The sequence below is a fragment of the Condylura cristata genome, unplaced genomic scaffold, assembly GCF_000260355.1.
Source record: "Condylura cristata isolate star-nosed mole 26May11 unplaced genomic scaffold, ConCri1.0 scaffold00014, whole genome shotgun sequence".
Classification (NCBI taxonomy): domain Eukaryota; kingdom Metazoa; phylum Chordata; class Mammalia; order Eulipotyphla; family Talpidae; genus Condylura; species Condylura cristata.
Genome location: NW_004567115.1, coordinates 14,240,821 through 14,250,846, shown reverse-complemented (window position 1 = coordinate 14,250,846; position 10,026 = coordinate 14,240,821).

The following is a 10,026-nucleotide window of genomic DNA, read 5'->3' as shown; positions in this document are numbered from 1 at the left end:
TTCTGTTTTTGAAATTATTCCAGAATTTTTTAGGGTCTTGGAGGAAGTGTAATGAGGTCAGATGAGTTTATATTTTTCTTGCTAATGCCTTTCATTACTTAAATGTGATTCATCTCATCTATCATATCAGAAATGCCTCACCGATCTTAGAATTGACATATATTTCCTTTATCCTATTCTTGATAAATTCAGCATGTAGTAATACACATTAAATCAACTAGCAGTGGAATGCATGGCCAAATAGTAGACAACATTCATAATCTATTTCAACTTTTTAAAGCAAGTTATTAAAATATTAGAATATTTTCACCTGACATTAACTACTGATTCAATTACTAATTTCATTTTGTTAACTATGTTCCTTTGTTGCAGACTAGCAATCAGACAATCAGACATTGAATTACATCAAGGCATTATTTGTCTGCAATAAGTTATGCTTGAGCTCTGTATTTTTTTCAATATATAATGGTACTCTGGCAGCTGATTTTTTTCAAAAAAAAATTGTTTAGTTTTCATTACTGTGCAGATAAATTCCCTTAATTAAAATGGGTAAGTCTATAAATTGAGTTGAAAGCATTTTGGTTCCTTCATTGTCGGAGACCACACCAGATGTCAAAAGTCCAATTCTGACAGGTGACCCATTAGGGGTCTTTTCCCAAAGGATGAGGCTGCATTGGTGAAATGAACAATTGAGGCAGACATTGACACTCTAGCTGGTGCAAGCATCTCCCACTCAGCATCTTAGCGGGTCTTTATATGTTAAACCAGACAGTGAGATTACATCAACAAAAGCATTGAAACAAAGTAAAAATAATTATTACATATTTTTCATAGTCATTTGGTGACCCCTGTGGCCTAGTACTGGAAAGAAACATATTTGGTCATCTTAAGAAAAATGTAAGAACCAATATAGCTTCTAAATATACCTCATGTCCCAGCATAATCACCTGGGTCATTTGATAATGTTTAACTACCTTACTAACTCCCCACCATCAATTCTTATCCCTATATTCTATTCTAAAAATCATGTATTCCTTAGAATATTACTAATATATTGTTTTCCTAGAAGTTCTACTATTGCAACTTATCATTCTTATCTATCTCCTATAATCATTGTCTATCTTAGTCTGGTCTAAAATAAGGGTATCTAACCTCCATGTAACCTGTGAAGTGCTGACCTTTACAGCACACCAGAAAATCTATTTATGCTACAAGCACACCTACCTGCCACAGAAGTATATTATATTACACAGAAGTATATTATATTATTATATATTATGTGTATTATATACACAGAAGTATATTATATGTTATATTAGCTTAACACAATTTTGTTTCCCATTGTCTTCAGAGCCACACCTGTTTTTCCTAGCAATGTTAATTTCTATTAACATTGTATTATGTCTATTCTATTAACAATCTATTATGCCAATTAATACTTTAACCCAGGTTAATTTAGACAGGCCAATCATATAACCAATTTTATATTAGTATTAACCAAGAACAAATGAGGAAGTATCAGCAGGGGTTGCTGTGGAGACTCCCATGGTTTTATCTTCTTGGGAGGTTTGGAAAACCCCTCGTCATCTTTGGGAGTCTCCCCAATGCCTGGACCATATCAAAAGACAGCATTGGTTGCACGGCCTACATCACCTCACGAAACTCTCTGTTCTACCATTCATTACCTGAAGCATTCTCTTATATTCATACCACCATCAACTAGTGTTAATATTTCTGAGTAGTCAGGCTATTTTTAGACAATTTATCACATGAAATATAAAAGGTCACTCACTATCAACTCAATATTTGTTGAACAATAAAATTCAGTTACAGACTATCAGACAAAATGTAAAAACAGCAGTGATCTATTACAAAGACTATATTTACAAGTGAGTTTATTTATGGTTTTTACAATTATGCTCAATACCAGAATGTCCATATTATTTCACTTTAAGTTTAAGAAGAAAGATAATTTTATTCTCTCTTAAATGTGATTAACTGAATTCTATACTAACTGGGCAAAATTTTAATAAAATGTGATAGGATTTTAGAAATACAATAGTCTTTAAAGATCATACCTTCTTGCCTTATAACCTTGATGGTGTCACTAATTAAAATCTGAGCTTTCCCTGTGAATTTTGACTTCTTTTGAACAACACTAAGAGGCTTCTCCCAGTAGCCTAAGAGTTATGACTTGAGACTGTAACTATTTACTTAATTGTCTTAATCTAACATTTTATTTCTAAGGTTGGATTGTCTTAATACAACATTTTATTTCTATAGATGAAGACATTAAAGAACATACTTGTGTTAAGTGTTAAATTATTCCCCAAACTGTGGGAAGAACTTGTATTTACTGGTATAGAGTTCTTTGTATCACATGAAGCAGACCACCTTCTTAGTCCTCTACTGCCCTACTTTACTAATAATCACACACACACCAAAAAAAAAAAAAAATCAGACATAAAAATGTATTAGAGCTAAGGTAAATAACAAACTAGTTCTCTCCTAATATTTAGTGGAGGTTAAAAAACTGTAACATTCATACTAAAAAAAATGCACAAAGCTGTTGAATGATTATACTTCCTGGAAAAAAGTTTCAACAAATTATACCTCAAAGTGACTCTTTTGTGTTTCAGTTTATGCCACATATTTATTACATATTGCTAAATAGCACATTAAATAGCAGCAGCATCATAAATATTTCACCTTAAGGATATATTTACAGTATTTGAGTGTTAGATTAGGTTTTTTCCTGGATCACAAAAGATTTCACCAATATATAGTAGATATGTGTTATCTTGAAACAGAAGAGTAAATGACAATTTTAATTTATATTTTAATTGATATATAAATTTATCCTTTAAAATCTAATTCAATGTTTTCCTGTTTCATAATGTTTTATTACTATAACCACATTCTAATTCCAAAACATTATCATAACTCCAGAACAAAAGCGTGTACACATGAACAGTCTCCCTTTTCTTTCCCATTTATCCAGTATCTGGTAACCATGAACCTACTTTCAATCTACATGTATGCATTTACTTATTCTGTAGAATGAGTCTTCATCTATAGAATTAAAATGTTGGATTAAGACAATCCAACCTTAGAACTAAAAATTAGATTAAGACAATTAGACATAGTTATAATCCCAAGAAATAACTCTTGAACTACTGGTCGATTAATATATACAGAATCATTTAGTTATATTTTTTGTGTGTAACTGTTCTTGTTGACATTTTGTGTGTGCTCATCTCATGAAGTCCTGTTCTAACTTTATGATTTACTTAGTCTATATTACCTTTTATACTTAGAAGTCTGACCATGAATTTAATTTTCTGAATCTTATATTTACTATAATCTCAATATATATTATAGTTTTTTTTTAAGATTTATTTATTTGTGCATACAGAACTGGGGTACAGGCCAGAGGCTCAGGGGCGGTGAGAGGCTTCACCAGACAGAGTGGGGAGCAGAACAGGCAGATCGACGAAGTACACTGCTGAGGGGAGCAGCAGGCGGGTCAGGAGAGGTCTGGTCACTTCCGGGGCAGCAGGCGGGAATCAAACTCATGCGGAAGTGGCTTTGGCTTTTCAGTGCTGTGCTTTAACCCGCTGCGCCACCAGGGAGGGCCTATATTATAGTTTAATTCCAATAGTGTGATACTGAAATAAAGAAGGCAAATTAATAAATATAAAAAGGAGAAATTTTAAATCCAGGTCATTTTCAATTATTTTCCTTGCAGGAATATATATTGCATATAAAACATATTACATGTACATATGTTACTGTTTAGATAAAGTATAAAGTAATAACCATAATACAGAGAGAATATTGTATGTATGTATACATATACACAAGTATTCTATAAAAGAATTTTCTTACCTAATTGAATTGGATTAGGATAGCAATTCAATTCTTATCCCTAGATATTCTTAGTTTCCATATTTATATCACTTTGTTTTCTTCAGAAATTAGAGACATTGTATAAGCTACATATTTGTAGGGTTGGTTACTGATCATGACAATGAATTTGAACTTTTAGGACAAAAAATGTAGTGATAAAACTGCTTCATGTCACAAAAAGTTTACCCCAAATACTTTTAGTACATATTTAAAAGACTATTTGATGTTATCAGTGTGGATAATACTTCATTTTTTCATAAAGGTAAACATACATTTTAAACTCAATTTTGCATCTAAATATGAAGATATGATCTCATTTAAAAAATAAAAATAGAATCTAAATTATATTGTTCCCTTTTCTAACTGAAAATGTCTACTGAACTATACCCCTGACACTATAAGACTAACATAAAATTGAATCAATAAAGGGAATCTCTGTATGCAAATAAGTCACAAAATAGCTTTTGCTTATCCAACAAAAACATTGCTACAACAGTGTTGTGTAGTCCTGTATTTTGGCTCATTGATTTGGCTCGCTGCATACCCTCATATACACATCTGCTGACAAAAGATTTATTACCCATCTTTTAATTAAATTGTTGAAGCATGATAGAGGAGTCATGACTGTGAGAATAATGATTGCTTTTTATTCTCTTATTTGGCTAATTTTAGGAGAGTTTTAAAACTTTTTTGGAGTTAAAACCCTAATTGAAACTTACTAAAGATTATAAAAATAATACCTTTTGATATTAACCCCAAGAGTGTAATTTATATAATGAGCATTTTTCAGTTATTTCCTGTGTCATAGCTATATAGGTTTTCAATGAGTTTATGCTCATAAATTATAGAAACTTGAATTATAGTAGACTAAGTCATCATATAGTTATAGCAAGGTTTATATCAGCAAGGATAATTGCTGGATTTTTTTCTAATTTTTTATGCATAAATTTTTTCAGGTTCTTTGTCAATTCAATATGGAATAATAATGTTGACATGTGGTTATAGCTGCTACAGTTTTCAATATACCTAGATGGAGACACTGGAGGAACCAATGGATAAAAGAATTAGGAAATACTATTCCCCCTAGTGGCCCTTGAAAGTTCACTCCTTTGATGTTGTTCTTACTGTTGGTCCCCTTAATAATACCTAATGTATCTAATTAGATTCAGAAAATGGATACTGAGATTTTATCTTTCCAATTTACCTCTTCATCCACTATACTTTCATCTTCTAATTTTTCTGTAGTTATATGATGGCCATTTGAATCAAATTTTAGACTAATTTAAATTCAATAAAGACATTCTGCAAGACACAATGGAAACACAGAAATAAAAGCAGCATGACCTCTGTCAATAGAATTTTTGGTTTTATAAGTTCATAGGCATGTTTAAATATCTTTGTCATCATGAAGACTGAGATTAATGATACAGTAAAGTTGGTTTTACTTTCAGATATGCCACTTAACATTATTAACTTGAGTTAAGATATTAAATCTCTGATATTCTTCATCTCATTTATAAATGAAATAATTTATGCAAACCATTTGTTCCAGTGCTTGGCAGAGTTCTAAAAACAACTGCACACTCTTTCTACTTGTTACTTAAATTGTATCACTCTATATTTCCATTCAAAAGACTCCTATGAGATAAACTGTTATGCATTCCGATATCTACCTATCTGTTTCCTATGCTTTATAGGAAATCTCTACATGTGAGAACAAAAAAAAAATCTTGTTGTATGTACTTGAAAATAGAGATACATAAATGTTAGCAGAGATTCATTGGTTTTTTCCTCCATAATTTTTGCTTATGCATTAACATATCTGCCTACCCACTTTCAACAAGTAATATGTTATCGCCTCTAGCCACAGGAAATTTCTCACAAATGTCATCATTTATTTACAAATTATTGTAATGTCTTACTATGGACTGGAGCTGGGAGATGTGGAAATGAGTCAGTCAAAATTCTTATCCTTACAGTTTCATAAGAAGGAAGAGAAGAAATAGTAAATGAATATTTACTATTCAATAATGAAACTAATTTTTTAAGCAGAAGCTTATATAAAAACTATGTGCATGTAGTTTGAGAATTCATCATAGAGAAGGAATCGGGGCAGTGGAATGACATAGATAGTCTTTGAAAGGTGTGTTATCCAGTTGACTGCAACTATTAGAGAAGGTTCAACATCCCATGGGGCCTTTTAAGTATTTCAACACTGATGTCCCTTTTGCTCACCCACTCCTCTTTCTCAGTGATTCCCTTCTCCATTACTCAAGTCTAATTCATAACTTTATTTCCTCTGAATTTCTAGATTGTAACTGGTTAAATGATAAGCTGGTCTTCGAGGTAATCCATGTCAGTGGGGCAGAAAACAAGAAACACAGTCTCAATTCCCACTCTTGATTCCCTCAGCCATACCTTAAAACTATGTCAAGTCATATTTGGAATCATTACCTCACTTACTGTAGACCATTGTTATGTCACATTTCAAGGAGATATCTCGTCAGTTTTTGGACCAACTTCAGATCCTTTTACTAGGATGCTGTACTGCAAGGTAAATGTTTCTGTGTTGGAGACCAGCTCCAACTATTGAGGTGTCTGGAGGCAAGACAGGCAGGACCCTAAGGTGGGAAGGTGTCGGCTAGTGGAGATTCCTAAAAAAGGGGAGAAGGAAAAAAAGGGGAAAGGGGAGCGGAGCGAGGAAGACACGGGACTCAGAGTTGGGTGCAAGTCTTCCTGCTCATCTTTTTGAAGGTCTTTATTTATACTGTGTAGCAAGATTTAGTTACAATAATGTATCAGGTAAGTTACTAAGAAATCGGCATAAAAGTTTTAAAGGAATAGGAGAATAATGCATCCTCTTCCTGCAACTTTATGGCACACTGTACTATACATCTTTGTGATAGCTTTCATGTATACGGATGCTTAACTATGACTTTAAAGGATCAGGGTCTGGGAAAGGATGAGCTGTTAGCAAAGGATTTAGGAGTCCTAGGAAAGGAATAAATTGTGTTAGCAGAGTCCTCAGTGATACTCTAAAGAGAAGCTAATGGCTAACTTAAGGTTAGCAGAGAGTAGCTAGTGTTTGTTTTAGGAAGAGGTTAAATAAGACTAGCAGAGAGTAGTTAGTGATTGTTTTAGGAAAAGAGTAAATTAAGAAGTCATAGTTATGCATTAAGCAAAACCTGTGTTGATAATGTTAGGAAATTGTCCATGGGTCCTGATGCCCTGGGAATTATCTAAGAATGGCTTTTTGTCAAAAGACCAAGGAAGCTTTCCAGGAGTCTTGATGCTCCTGGATCTTATCTCTCCAGGAGCTTGCCTTTGTCTTCAGTCAAAGGAATTCCCTGCTCAACAGCACCTCAGCTTGTACTTTGCCCAGGTAGCAAATTTAGAGCTAAGGCAATCAAGTTACAAACTGATGTTGCTACAATATTTTTTGATATTATGATTATACAAAAAGGTCATAACATAAGCTAGCAGTGGAAATTCTGATTTTTCAGAGCTTTTCCCAAGCTACCCGGAATCTGTCAGACGATAGCTGTTGCATAGCTTGTGTCATTTCTAAATAAATACACTACAGTGAAGTCTTTACTTCTAGTTTTGCTGGGAGGAATTTAATTTTCCTCTACCTTTCTTTGTCTGGAATGACTGGAAAATGTCACTGATGTGAGAGGTTAGCCAAAGAAAATATAGATTTTAATTACAAGCACAAAGATGCCCATACATAGAATAAGGAACCTGTCATCCAGTCATTATAGTAAGTAGTCACGTCTCTAGAGAGGGCACAATAAATTCAGGACGGAAGAACAGAATAAAGAAGCTTGAAGCTTAAAGGAAAGGAAAATTTTGCAGGTGCTATATCCACACACATTGAAAACACACCTTGCAAGTCCTCTTTGGGATGACAGTATAAAAAGACTGTCTTTCACTGTCCAAACTACCATGGATACATTTTACTTTCTATTTTAGGGCAATAGAAAATTGGGCAAAAATACATCGTTCTTGAATCTTTGTCTCTTAAATTTTTCAATTCAAAATGTCAGTTAGGTGCATCTTGGGACAATCTGTTTTTGTCCCCAACATTATCTTAGGTTAATGCTCAAGATCCACTCCCACACATGTTCCACTAATTCCTGATTATCTGCTAGCCTGATAGTTTTCATATGTACAATACTCACAATTTCCTTCCAAACCAAGAACAATGTCTTCTTCAGTTATGTTGAGATCTGATTCAAGAAATAGAATTATGTTACTAAACTCAATAGGTTTCTAGCTTGGACTTACCTCAATAGACCAGACCCAAGATTTGTGGGGGGGGAAAGTACTTTATTATTTGCAAGAATGTGAACTTCTCTATTGACTACCTCACCAGGTTAGGTCTGCACATGGTCTTTAAGAAAACAAGAGCAGGATGAAAACAATGGAGCTCTTGGTAGTAGGATAGTAGAGGTACTGGATATTGCTGGCATTTGCCACTCATCTGAGCAAAATCAGATGATATTCATGCACATGGTATGTCTAATAAATGATGGTTTTATGCTGCTCCTAAATGGAGATTTTAGTATTATGTTGAATTTGGTATGAATTTGAGGTCATGAAATTAAGGGTTAGGCATGTTCTGTTGGCTGGTTATCTGATTATCTACAGAACCTGAAGTATCTAGTTTAGTGAAACATTTTTTTAACTCTGATTAAATCAAACAGGGGTGACTTAGAAAAATGATTTTCTTTGGTTATACCTAGTAGGACTCTGTCTTTGCAGAGAAAATTTAATGGAAATTAATTAAGTAGTACAGATCTTGGTAAATCCTAACTGCCCTACTACTCAAGAAGGAGGAAGGAGCTTAAGGAATAGTTTTCCAGGAATTTGAAGCCCTAGAGTTATCTGTTTCAGAGACTTTTCCTGGTCTTCTGAGGCATTGGTATGACAACATTTAGTGGCAGGGAATAAGAAAATCTCTGGTGTCAGGTAGACTTTTTGCAGTGTCTCCAGGGAAAGAGAAACTACTTCTTCTAACAAGGGGATTACTTGTGCCAATTTTGGAGTATCTAATAGTTTAATATTTTCAAGCTTTTCAAGCAAGTGCTCTATTTCAGGGCTTAAGTGTAAGAAGTTTATTGGGAAATGATTTTAGGTAGGAAGAAAGAGAAGTGGAGTGAAAGAATGAATGAAAGCCAACACAAAGATAAATCAAGTAAACCATGATCAGAGACTGATGCTCAGTTCTGTAAGACCTGAGTTTCACGAAAGAATGATCTTCCAGGATGACTAAACAGGGAGTCTATTTGCTGGCTGTCACCTCCAAATGTAAAGGTTTTACTTCCTGTTATTAATCTCCCTGCTTCAGTGAACAGCTCATACCTAGGCTTCAAGCAAGCTCTGAGGAAGGAAGTTAAGGAATTATCTGTGTATTGAACATACTTCATACTTTATTTTGTATTCTTGAAAATAGAAAGTATGAACTAGAAGTTAATTAGCAGCCAATAACTAATATTTTAAATAAATCTACAGCCATCCAATCATAATGGCAAGCAGTTGGGATAATTGAGACAATTCTCAGTTACTATATATGATGGGGAGGAGTTCATGTGATTTAAGTAATTTATAAATCATTTACCTTTAAACATGAAATATCTTATGGATTACTAGCATTTATATAAACTCAATGATTTTTACTTACACTGCTAGATAATATTTTTTCTTAAGAATTAATAATTGATAATATTTTTTCATAAGAATTAATAATTTTGGAAGTTAATATCCAATGTCATTATTAGAAATTATGTGAGATTTAAAGTCACAAGATGGTAAACTGTGCTTGACAATGTATGTTTTTCTTGTTTTATTTTTTTGCAAGTAGATAGAGAAAAACAATTCCAACTAATAGTGAATTAATATTAAGGTACCCAAACTCTTTTCACTGCCATCTTCTCTCATGATTCTACAGTGAACTAATCTAGAAAATTATATAACTTGTGCTAGGCTAACAAATTACATGTGGATAGTATGAGAATACAGCTATCTTCTATTAGGTCAGAAATTAAAATATTGGGAAAACTGTAAAATAATGCCACTCATTTAACTAATGTATTTTTTTTAAAGATTTATTTATTT